The sequence below is a fragment of the Polyodon spathula genome, chromosome 10, assembly GCF_017654505.1.
Source record: "Polyodon spathula isolate WHYD16114869_AA chromosome 10, ASM1765450v1, whole genome shotgun sequence".
NCBI classification, from domain to species: domain Eukaryota; kingdom Metazoa; phylum Chordata; class Actinopteri; order Acipenseriformes; family Polyodontidae; genus Polyodon; species Polyodon spathula.
The window spans coordinates 45741976-45754895 of record NC_054543.1 but is presented as its reverse complement, the minus strand read 5'-3'; the positions used below and the strand labels follow the sequence as shown (position 1 = coordinate 45754895).

Genomic DNA, 12920 nt, shown 5'->3' with positions numbered 1-12920 from the left:
AAACAGAGTTGGTCCAAACCAACCATTTGTATTTACTTGAGACTGACGGACACAGTTCTAGTTATCAGTGCCCTCATTTTATGGATCCACCATCATTGAAGTTAATTGAAAATACCCTAGTATCTCTTAGACACATAGTCATTTGATAAGTTCTGGAAATGACAAATAAATGGGTGCTGCTGAATTTAGAAAACAGAACTTTCCCTTAAAAGGGCTGAAAGAAGTATGACTTTCTGAACTTGTTGAGATTGTTATCACAAGCGCTTCCTGTTTTAAACAGTGTTTATCCTCGGTGCAGGCTGATTGGTGGAACAGTTAACAAGTCTTTAATAATGCAGAGTCCTGGTTAACGGAGTGTCAGAGTATCACAGAGGGGCTTGCAGATCATGTGATACAGGAAGGGGAACTACAGTCCCATGTAAAAACACAAAGAAGTTGCATTGTGTGAGTTAAATTACAGGAAGGTTTGTGCTGATAATGATTTGTAGACACTTCTCCTTAATTTAAATGCAGTTGGAGTTTTAGAATGTTTGTACACAAAGCCAGTTTGCACAAGTGTTGAGAGGCCCTGTGCTTTTTTTTTTTTTCCCCTAGTGAAGAGGGGCATGAGAATGGACAGTTTAGCCAGGGTACTAAGCTTTCAGGCTTGCTTACCCTGTTTTCCACTTTGGCTTACCTTTTTAAAGGAAAAAAATAAGCTAAGCCTCATATGTAATTAGGCCCTTGAGTTATGAAAGTCTTGCAAGTAAGTGGCTGAAATGAAATGCAGCTGGAAACTTCACTCGTCAACATACCCAACCAGCCCCTACGAACAGTATTTATAGTACCAAATCACAGACGTGTTTGTATAGGTTTCCAAACAGCTGGACTTCAAGTACTTCTACTGGGTTCTATGAAGACAGTCACAGGACCCTACTGTATTTACAGAACTTTAACCAGTGCTTTTTTTAAAGGTCTGGTATTCAGAATTTAGCTATTAGCAATACAATTCAACGTACAGTATGTTTACATTTCTTTTCATAATGTTTTACCATATTTATTCATATTATTAGACCACACAAATGCTAGCCAATGACACCTGGTCACCTTGTTTAGGATATAACTTTAACGACTACTGTACAACAACATCCTTCCGTCTTAATTAGAAAGTACTGTATTTGCACTGTGAGTTGACTTTGTCTCGATCACATCCTGGGGGAACTGTTAATACTTCTGGAGAGGGTGATAAGCACCTGACTGGTATTGCCCTCCTGTGCAACTGGGACCAGAGGATTCTTTGGCTAATTGAATTCTCTTGTCACAGTCGATTGCACAGGATAACGCAGGTTTTTGTGCCAGTTTACTAGAATAGAACTAAGCTACAGTAGTAGAACTGGGGTTTCCACTAGTAACTACATTTACAGTGATTTTACAGTGGTACCAGAAGTAATTTAGAAGTACTGTATTTTGGGTACTTTTTCTATATTGCCGAGTACTGTAACTGAACAATCTTCGTTCCTGTCACATCCACTTCACTGTGTCGTACACCCAGTCCAAGTGTTCATTTAAAATACAGCAAAGTCCTGGTTTAATAAATGCTGCGTTTCCCCTTGCTTGTCAATGACTGAACAATTGCCGGATTCGTGTAACTGACCTCCCCTTTTAAGATGGTGCAATGGGCAACCAGCCAAGTCAAAACCCAGAGCTCTGCTCTAAATCTTAACACGCAGGCACATTTGAACGTGCACTACCCTATTTTTTTTTTTTTTTAAAGGAAAAGTTTGGGATATAAGTACAAAAGGAACATGGAGGAGTTATACTGTGCGCTAGCAGATTTAAGAAGAAATAAGGGTTATTACAATGTGTGCAAAATGAGGCTTTCCTTCACACTCTGTGGCTCAAAAAAAAATTTAAAAAAATGAAATGGGGCATATAGGATTGTGGTCAACTGTTTACCTCCAGTCAGTGAATACCAGGCTAAATTCAAATGTTTTATCTGTAACTGTTAAGCACTTAAATGTAATAGATTTAGTAACAAAATGAACATTTGTCATAGAATTTTGTTTCCTTTAGTATTGCTACTGTAAATTTACAAATCTTTTCAATGTTCTCGTGACAGGAGTAGAACCAATGATCCAATATGGATAAAGTACAAACTCGGTTTGGAGAAAGTCAGTGAAACGGAAAAAGATCGCAAAAAGCATTGAAAATTGGGCCGATCTTGGGTTTTGCCTCTCTAAAAGTCGAAGCAGAAAAGTTTAACGTTTTCCAGTAAAGCTGGTGAACATTAGGACATACCCGGCACCTTTCACAGGCCGCAGTGCAGATGCCAGGATGAAGGTGTCTTTGTAAAGTAATGGCTGCTGGTGCATTATCTATAATATGGGTGTGGATTTCACAGCATTATTAGCTGGTAAGTTGCTGTATTCGTCTGTTTAAAAAGAACTTTCTTTTGAAAGCCATGTAACTTCTCTTTCCTCCTCTTACTGTAACACATCCTTACATTCTACTTTCTTGGAGTATGGGAAGTCAAGTTACAGAACAGCAGCATGCTGCATTACATTATTTTCTTGATGTACTGTAAGGGTGATGCTCATGAAGTTAAAGTGCTGAGAGATGAAAGCTCTTCCAGGTGGAATAAACATCGTTGCATTTCCAGTCTTGAAAAGTGCCCTTTCAATCGACTCCTGGGTCCCCGACCATTCTGAAGCGTTGGTCATTCCTGATTCTGCAGGTAAAGGGTTCCTACTGTTTCTAAGAGGCTAACGTGATGTTTGTCTGGCTTGATTAACCGGCTCATTTCCACCCTCACACCAGCCCCCACTTAGTTACAGCTGGATTAAATTAGGGGTGGTCATTACCAAACCAATGCTTAAAGAACATTTCCTTACCTCTTATTGGCATAGTAGACTTTATTGTAGGTTCCTTATCAATTTACTCTGCATAACACAGTGCAACAGGTTTTAGAACCCCATCTGAAACACGAAACCCTTCCTCAAGTAGGACTTTAGGTGGTGTCAGATGGGATCCTCATATCTGTTGCATAGGAAGAGAATATACAGTGAGAATAAAGTCTGGAAATCAAAGACAAGCGTGAACAGACTTGAAAAAGGTGGTTGTTGTGCAGCAAAGCCCACGCCGGTGGCTGTGCTCTCTGTCACACAAAGAACAGCTCCCACAGATTGTTAACCCAGTCCTGGACCTAAACCCCAGCGCCCTCTTCTAGTGGCAGATGATGCATGATTGTGCCTGTGTGGTACAAGCAGCTCTTCTCACCACCACAGATCTGTGCCCTTTTCAGTTCTGAGACAGAAGCTGTAAAGATTAATGACCCTGTGAAACACAGGCATCCATGTTTTACATCTTGGCTGCTAAGCGTAGTGAAGGTGAATGAGCCGATTCCTTTCAGACTGACGCAGCATATTGAGGTCGGTCAATGGAAGACTTTGTATATTGAACTTGTAGTGCCCCCTGTCTGTGTGTGTCAAAATTGAGATAACCACAGCCAACATCAGGAGGCGTTGAATATCGCTGTCTAATTTAGTATTTTAGCTCACTTTATTAGAACTGCATACTGTATTTTCCTTCCTACAAGGCACTCCCCCTCCCCCTCTTCTCTGTCTGCAGTCTATCTCTTTCATTAGCGTTCTTTCACACCTCCAGGGTCTTGGCTTCTGATTCAGTGTCACGCTTAACTAGTTTGACACATCACTGCACTAATGTGTAAAACCACTGCATTGCAAAGAAGTGAATAATCTTGAATGTGATGATGCAGAATGTGAACAATGTATCCACAGTAGTGGCCACCAGTGCAACAGTGCTTTAATCCCTTGTAGAAAACTGACTGGATGTTTGCAAGCCAGTACAGTACATGGGTGCTTTGTAAAGCCTATCCTTGTATTAATTCGTACAGTATCTGTTGGCTCAGAACAGGCTCAGGGTCAATGCTGTTCTTCTGAAGACAGAGCTGTGGTCCTTTCTCCTTTTCTAAATGTTTTTTTCAGCTCATACCTGCAAAATGATACATTTAAAGGGAGAGTGGTGATCTCACATTGATAATTTTACATTCCCTGGCTAGCTGTACTGCATGTGGTGCTGCTGGGCACCCCCTCACTGCAGCATTGAGGCTTTTGACTATATATTTAAAATTAAATGAATGGTACCTTTAAAAGGTGGCAACCCAGTTCCTCCTCAGTCCGTAGGGGATTAGAGAGGGGTTATGAGTCCTGAATTGAAATGAAAAACATCTGGATGGTAAAAACTCCTTACCATTAAATGTTGTAAGCCCTTCAAATGATTTGTTGCTGCCAGCAGAGGCAGAATTTGACATAAGAGCAGAACTGTGTAAACCACAAAAATGTGCTTTTAAACATGTAAAAAATAACATCTAAGAAAAACCAATGACTGTGTTGATCATTGTGTTTTTATTTCAGTGTTGAAACTATATGCTTGCAGTATAGCAGCATTGTTTGTGACACATACACCTTCATCACTTCCTTGCGTTGTGTGTGTGTGTGTGTGTGTGTGTGTGTGTGTGTGTGTGTGTGTGTGTGTATAGAAGTTGAGATGTGACTCAGTCAACATCTTCAACTAGCAGCTTCCTTCCTGTATCCTCCAGCCCTGGGGGAAAGGGGAGAGGAGGGGGAAGGGGACGGGGGGTATTTCCTTCAACCGTTGCACAGCGGCACTTTCATGCTGTAGTCAGAGCGTCATTCCTCTTGGGCCTGTTCATGAAAATACAGTACAAATCTCTTCTCTCTAGCAGGACGTGTGCCAGTGTTTCATCTTCCTTCTCCAGCTGTGTACACTGTGTGTGGCTTTAATACACAATGCTGAGCCCTGTTGCTGCAGCAGTAAACGGTTACCCTGTACAGTGACTGACACTTGCTTTCCAAGCAGACTGTGAATATGGACTCATGTCAAGCTGCCTCGTTTATTTAATTTCTTTCTGCCTCATCATGTGTGTTGCTATTTATGTCTTTTGCACATTTCAAGACATTTTAACAATACTTCCAATACGATTAATCTGCCTTGTAAAGTTTTATTGGAAACCTTTTTTTTTTTATACTCAGTTTTGACAATTGACAAAGTCTCCTGAAGCTGGCCCGCTTATGCATCATTTGTTTATACCTGAGCCCACACCCACATAAACAAATATGCCTCCATAGTGGTGGATATCCATCTGTTTGCTACAGTGCACACTGGTCCCACTGTATAACACATAATGACAATGATATAAATCTGTGCAGAACTTGGATGTTTGAGTAGGTGCTTGTGTTTTCAGATGACATTATGTCACTGGCTTAGGGGGAAGGTAATGGGTTAGCCCTCTCCAGCAGACTGGCAGTTGGATTGAGAAGCATTGGGGAGCTGAGGCATTGCTGTCGTTGTACTGGGGAGCTCTGTTCAGATGATAAAGAGCCTGCTGCACTACCAGCTGTCATCAGGACCTTCTGAAGATATAAAAAGCAGGCTGCAGCTTTTAGAAAACCGCATTGTAGGAATGCTAGCAGTTAGGTTCACATGATACTGTGTAACTCAGTATCCCGCACAATTTTTTTTATCCCACACTCTGTGCATTCTTTTACAGTAGATATTGAAAATAAAATGATATGAACCTGTGGAGACCCACTGGAGGACGGGCCTACTCCCTGCATCTCCTGCAGTGCTGTGTTAGGAGAATTGCAGTAAGAGTAAGCAGGGTATGTAGCATTATAATATCTCCAATAGCACGTTTTGAAAATGTGCTGTACTTTTAGTGATGCTAATGCGTGAAGGACTTCATAGAGCAATGAAGTCTTCATTTCAGGATTTTTAGTCCTCTCCCCTCCAGTATTTGGAATCCCTGAATGACTTGCCTCCAATGGGGGTGGTGTGCTTTGATGTATCAGTTACAGTAGGTACAGAGCTCTCCATGAAAACTCATCTGCCCGAGTGATGAACTCCACAGGGCAGGTACTGCACAGCCAAGTGCAATGTCTGTTTTACAGCAATGAGCTGGTTAGTTCTTTCAACTTCTTTGTCCTGCCTTTTTTTTGTGGTGAAACTCGTACAAGTGAAAATGTTCATCTAATTTTACGTAAATCTAGGTCATTAAAAATAGCAGCCTGCCCGGGCGCTGAGGGAGCGGCACACTTGCTGCTGTTAGATGGTGGCCCAGCTTTTGGTTCTTTGTGACCGTGCAGGAGTTAGTAAATCAACACAATTTTGTATCCCTCTTGATGAGTTTAGCATCTATACAAATGTATATGCCAGAGACTGGACGCCAACTTCTGTTAAGAAGTTTTTACCAAGTGACTTTCAAAACAAAATGATCTGGAAAATGTCCTTCTCACCTAGTAGTTCAGTCGTGAAAAGCAAGAGAATTAAGCCTGCCTCATACATTTATCAGATTTCAGTTGGCTTATGATCAACTTCCTTACTGATTAACACCTAGGGGGAGGTACAGTATTCTACAGGTGCATACTGCCGTAGCTGCAGAATTCAGTAGTACAGTGTTGTCGCTAAGAGGGTTTTAACAAACACTGCCTCGCTATGACAGTATGAACTATGTGCTAAAGACCTGTTTTCAGAGAAGGAGTGTTTGACTTGGTGACACTTGCTTACTTTGTGTCTTAGTCTCCCTTGATTATTGTGTAGTCTTTTTATGTGGGTTTTTTAAACGTGGTGAACTGGTTCTCCTGGGGGTGGGGAGAACTAGTGAAATTGGTCTGTGATCCATCCATCTCATTTCAAAAGAATGTTGTTGCCGCTGTGGGAGTGATCTTTGAAGGCTACACCTGCACTGCACTACGATCATGGAGGAAAACCTGCTGTCCTCCAGGACTCAGAAGATGGTAAGAAAGTAGATATGCGTTTTGTATACAAAATGTATGGATTGGGAAAAAGTAATTGGGTTAATCTCCAACTATTGAGACACCGGTGTGTGTATAGGCTCTGTCCTTTTTACTGACACTATTAGACACTTGCTTTGCTTTAAAGAACATGAACTCTAGTGTGACCTCAATTTGTAAAAATTCTTACTTTCGCTCCTCCATGAGATTTTTTTTTTAGCCTTTAAAATGAATGCAAATTTAAGACACTTTGCTGTGAAAGTAACACATTTAGGAGCGTTTACTCCAGTCTTTTAATGAACTCCTATTTTTTAGAGGTAGTCCCATGTATATTATATACAACTAAGAAGCAAACAACTTGAGCGTGCTTGAAAACCTTGAATGCTATTCTTCTTTAACATGTTTTGATTATTGTCTTGTAATAAACAGCAGGTTGTGTTAATCCTTAAAAAAATACAAGCTTTAATTGAAGACTTTAATTGCTTTGAAAATATGGCTCTTATCTTCTAAACAGATACAGATTTAAGAGAAATGCACCCATCTCTTCAAAGCACAGATATTTGTGTATACGTTCAGGACTCTACAGAGTAAAGTTTAGAAATAAAAATCTACCAGTTGTCACCATGGCTTAACCCTGGTTCAAATGAATTGGTGAATTTTTAAAACGTTCTAAAACAAGTATTTTTAGTAGTATTTTTAGAAGGATTGAGCATAGCATATGCCAAGTTGCACAGTTGTGTGAAATGTTGATGTTGCCGAATCGGAAGGCAGGTGGTGCAGTGGGTTAATGCACGCTGAAGGTGTCTGGCTTAGGTTCTAACTCTCCAAGTGAAACGAGTTTGCTGGTCTCAAATCCACTCTTCCTGGTAGATAATTGTATTCTTGACGTCTTCACCCCTCCTACCATGTGACATTGAACATCCCATTGTGACATAATTCTTCCAATGTGACCTTGCTCTCCCATTGCTCAGTGTAGGGTAGGGTCAAGATGGGGTCATCGTGAATAGATCCCATTGGCGTTCTCTGCTTGGAAGAGGCACAGTGACTGAATATCAGGATCAGGATCGAGGAATTTGTGGGGAAGCTCACACAGGGCCTGTGGATCGTGGCGTGATCATTCAATGTCACACTCCTTTAATAACCAGCAGTAAAAAAAAAAAAAAAATGCTTTTAGTACTCCTTTTATATTAAATTGTTGCAGCAGTACACTTTTGGAGGCAGACCAGTACAGCAGTAGTGCTAAAACTTACAAGCATGAAAAGTAACAATGAAAAAATAAAACAGAAAGAGATGTTGATGTGAAGTGCACAATATACCATGCTTCACTGATAAATATTGAAGCAAACATGACCGCATCCTCTTGAGTTGGTGTGCTGCAGTGCCTCGCATTAAACCTGCAGTGCAGTAAATCCAATATCTTCCTGTGTAATAGTCAGACTTTTCAGAAGGGTGAGAGTGTAAGAGGCAGCGGAACAGTGGTACCCCAGCCTGGGACCAGCCAGGGCACAGTGCCTGCATTACTGGCAGCCAGAGACAAGTTTAACACTACTGTACATGTTGTGGCAGGGCAGGGCTCACTCTGTAAACATAATGCATGGATGCCACTGTCTATTTATAGACCGGGTTCACTATTTAAATTGTACATTTCTCTCACAAGTTCCATGCGCACTGCACAGGTTTACATTGGATGACTGTTCCAGATCCCAGATTTATTTTACTTATTTTAATATGCGCATTTGTCAACTCTGTAATCTGCTTTTGGGAGTTGAGTTCCTGGCAGAGGACTGGGATTTGGGATAGGACACAAGTCCTTGGGGAATTCCAAACAAAATTAATTCTTAACAAAATTAACAGGGGGACACACTTCCTGGAAGTCATGGTCCTAATCTTTGTCTAAAAGGGGGATTCCATTGAGCAGCAACAACAACAACACATTACAATCTTTAAACTCCGTAGTTTCTTCCTGGCCTCCAATGCAGACTTTGCCATTTGCAGATCCTGCAAATTTTCTTGTGCTGGTGTGCCATGACAGCAGGACGTGTCTGTACACAGAGGCTTGGGAAATGTTATTTTGAGAACCCTTGGAGACTCGCCAAACCATACTGGGTCTAATCTAGTGCTCTCAGCAAGCAGCTGAGGTGACACACCCAGACCCACAGAGAATAGAATATGCAATTAACAATGCTACAGTAATTCATTCTCGCACATCACAAGGACGGGTCTTTAGTGTTTATAGAAAGATTCTTCGCATCTGTGGTCCTCCAACTGCATTTGCATTTACAGTAGATCTAGAGCAGGTTCGTTGGTAGAGTATACAGGTAATGTTTATTAAAGATTGCACAGCACATATAATCATACAGCAGATTGAATGCATTTGAAAACGATAATTAAGAAAGCAACCCCAAATCATCTCCCAGGATGTTGTTTTAAGTTGCGTTTGTCATTATCAACAGCAGTATTTTGGAAGATTGGTGTCAATATACTGCAGTATATACTGTAGTTGGAGGTTACAGCACATGTTAAAACTGAATACAGTTTTAAATTCTGATTTATATTGGGAGTGTAAAAGGGAACTGTCCTCTAAACTTTGGGAAGTGCACATACTTGTACTACCATACTACTGGTATATTCCATTCAGTCTGTAGCGGAAAGGTTTACCTTAAAGAATGTTCACCTGGTGCATTTACATATAAACCCCATTATGTGAAAGGCAAACGTAGGTCACTGTACAGCACTCTCTGCGTATAGGAACACCTCCTAAGAGAACACTTCGCTTAAGGGAACACCCTTATGTTATGTTTTCCCATTGTAAATGCTCCGGCTAAAGGAACAGGAACTTTGTTTAAAAGAACATCTTTTTTGGCAGCGATAGCGATTCATTCACAATGGATTTGATACTGCACTGTTTTCTAAAAAAGTGACCTGTCATCGCAATAGTGTGCGACACAGATTGGTTTATTAAATCTTTCTAGAACCGCTGTCATATGATTTAATTGTTGTGTATTATGATTTCCACAAGTGCACTTCATCGCTACAAAATGGCATGAAAACCTGGAATGGCTCGCTTTGCACTTCATGGGGATCTTCCTTCCATCCATGCTCTTTCCTAATTTTCAATGGAGAGAGCTGTTGCAGTTTTTATCTTGCATTTTTAATTGAGGTGTGAGTGATGGTGACTTCTATAATTGTTGTACTTCACAAATAATTGGCAGTCTGGAAACATGAATTAACTTTAGATGGGAGGTGATGGCAGGACACGTTTATTATCTCACCCTCATGCAGTGGTATGAAATGATTTCTGACCAGGAGTGCAGTGAATTGTTATCATTGCTATTGAGTCCCGTACTGTATTTTCTCATCAGTGTGACTTTGTTGAACCATGGTGATAGCTAAGTGGGAAGTTTGTTTATCTGGAATATGTTATTGGGACCAATCCATTCAGATGAAGGTGCGCTCTCTGTATCCTTAGGGAAATCAATCCATTCAGATGAAGGTGCTCCTCTCTGTGTCCTTGGGGAAATCAATCCATTCAGATGAAGGTGCTCTCTCTGTGTCTTTGGGGAAATCATGGAAGGCAGTGCCATTGCATTGGATTTCATTATGAGATGAAGAGCACTAACACGGTTATCATTAACAGTGCCTCACAGACAGCTTTAGCAATTTCTGAGCTGTTTTAAGAGAGGAGGGCTTAGCAGCTGGAAGGATGAAGTTTGATTTACAAATATAAAGCCCTGCATGTAGTGCTGTATATCTTTAAGTGATGTCTGGGTCTGTGCTCTCAAATAGCAGTGAGTGTGTGTTGTTTTTTTTTTTTTTTTTTTTAAGCCTACAGTTGGACTGAGATAGCCAATCAAGTTTAAAATACAATACTTTTAAAAGTAGTGAGTAATGTTGGTGCAAATCTTCAGGAACGTCGACCCGGCACAGCCAGGGAGGGTTCAAGGGCAAGGATCAAATTCTCTTTGTCAATTTGAACATCCTACAATATTTGATCTTGACCCCTGAAGGAACTCATTAGAGCAGGGGTTTGAAAGATGGATACCGTTTACCTTTCTGTCTGAAAAGAAAAAAAAAACATGTTAAATACATTTAAATCAAAGCAAGCTGCAATTTGAGAAACATAAAATCGATAAGGGACATGTGTCTATTGATAGTAATGTTTTTTTTAAACAAAGAAAAGCTTTGTTCTGTAAAGGGGTGGATGTAGATGGTGATGGTTTTGGGGTGTGCTGTGTAAGGGTGAGGGGCCTCTCAAAGTTCTGGATTGTTGTAAACATCATAACAGCTCTCTGTTGTAACAGGTTCTTAGAACATGCGAGTGCCCATGTGACCTCCTGCCTTCCGATAACCTTCCAGACTGTGGGCGAAAGGTCAAGCACAGCTCAGAGTATAATACCTCACGACATGCCTTCAGCAGATTACCACGGGCCCTGATCAGATTGAAGTGGTGGAGGGCTTTTAATAGTTTGCCACTCATTGCAGTGAGTCATGAGAGAAATGCCCTACAGTAGTTTACTATGAAATAGATATACTGTATAATGAAAGAAAGAAAGATTTGGACTGGGCAAACCAGGGGATGCAAACAGCACTGTGACTCATTTTGATGATACCTGAAGGATGTTCATTCACAGTAGTTTAACAATGTGATATGATATGGAGGCCCTTTGTCTGTACATCCAGCAAGTGCAGTATGCAATGAATACATAACTGACACACCACTTTGTGTGATACTTCATAATTCATTGCTACTGTCAAGGAATTTTCTAACTTGACACCCCTCAGCTTCAATAGCCCTTGAGTTCAACTGAATGGTTTTGTAGCTGTGTTATCCTTGATATGGGGGAGCGAGGCATTGAAATTCTTCTAGGAAAGACACTAATTAAGTCCCATGATGTAGTTCTGTAAACAATGGGCCATTCATTTTATAGGGATCTTCAGCTGAGCCCCAGCTGTTGATGTTACTGTTGTGGTTTCCTCTATGGGAACCAGGTTCTCATTGGGATCATTGCTGTATATCCTACACTGTATTGGCTAATCACTCCAGACTTGTTTCCGGAGTTACTGTGCACAGTATACCATATCCAAATACTAAATAAAATACAAACGGTCCATGTAACATCAATAAGCTACTAACAATCAAACGAGCAAGATGGGCCGAATGGCTTCCTCTCGTTTTGTAAACTTTCTTATGTTCTTATGTTCTTAACACTAACTATAAATAGGCCTAAATGGTTTCTTATTCTAAGAGCTTATAGAGCCTGTCAGATGTGCTGTACTGTGGTAGTTGTGTAACATTACCATATTTTGTTTCATGGAGAATAACCCTTGATCAAACAGGGATGGAAATAATACTGCTATTGCATATTGTAGCATTTGCCCCCATTCCAGGTTGTACTACGTGCTTGATTAGCCACAGTGCACAGGTAACAAGTTCAGATGTGTCCATTTAAACTCCTCTTGAAAATGGATCAAACTGCTATGCAGTGGGGGTCTTATGCCCTCAGCAGCTGTTGTTCATTGGAGACATACAGTACGCACTGACCAAGAAAGGTACTTTACTAATTTTAATGCTTAGCCTAGGGAGAAAATGTGTTCTTGCAAGCAGAGTGTAATGTCATGCCCTAGCCCCTGTGTTTACTCACTGGGTGCTGTCTTTCTTCAGTAGCATTACAGAACTTGCAGTTTGGTACACTTGCCAGATCAATATGAACCGCAGGTGCTGTTTAATCACTTTGTTCACTTGCATTATTGTGCTGTATTCCACAAGCCTCTGGGTGTCAAACGTGACCTCTATTCACTGGTGCCCTAATCTCATCCTGGGCACCTGCCAACTGTCCTGGGCTTACTCTACTCTATTGTGCTGCACTGTACATGCCATTTGCCTGTATCTGTAATTCTGTTTCTTATCTAGGGTTACAAAATGTACAATGGCTACTAGTAACTAAGACTAAAAAGCTTCCATTCACCCTAGCTGTTTTGTTTTCTTTTATTTCTGTTATTAAATAAATGAAACAATGTGGACAGTAGTGCCAGATTGAGTCCTGAAACTGTGGTCACTAAACATGTATCTTTGTAATGTTTATTAAAGGTTTAATTTTTAAAAAAATG

At 40.7% G+C, this 12920-nt stretch overlaps 1 protein-coding gene across 21 annotated transcripts in view; it reads left to right on the top strand.

Annotated features, from left to right (window-relative positions):
- LOC121322431 (leucine-rich repeat flightless-interacting protein 2-like) overlaps positions 1 to 12920 on the top strand; it is a 64363-nt gene that overhangs the window by 15472 nt on the left and 35971 nt on the right. The window lies entirely within an intron of this gene.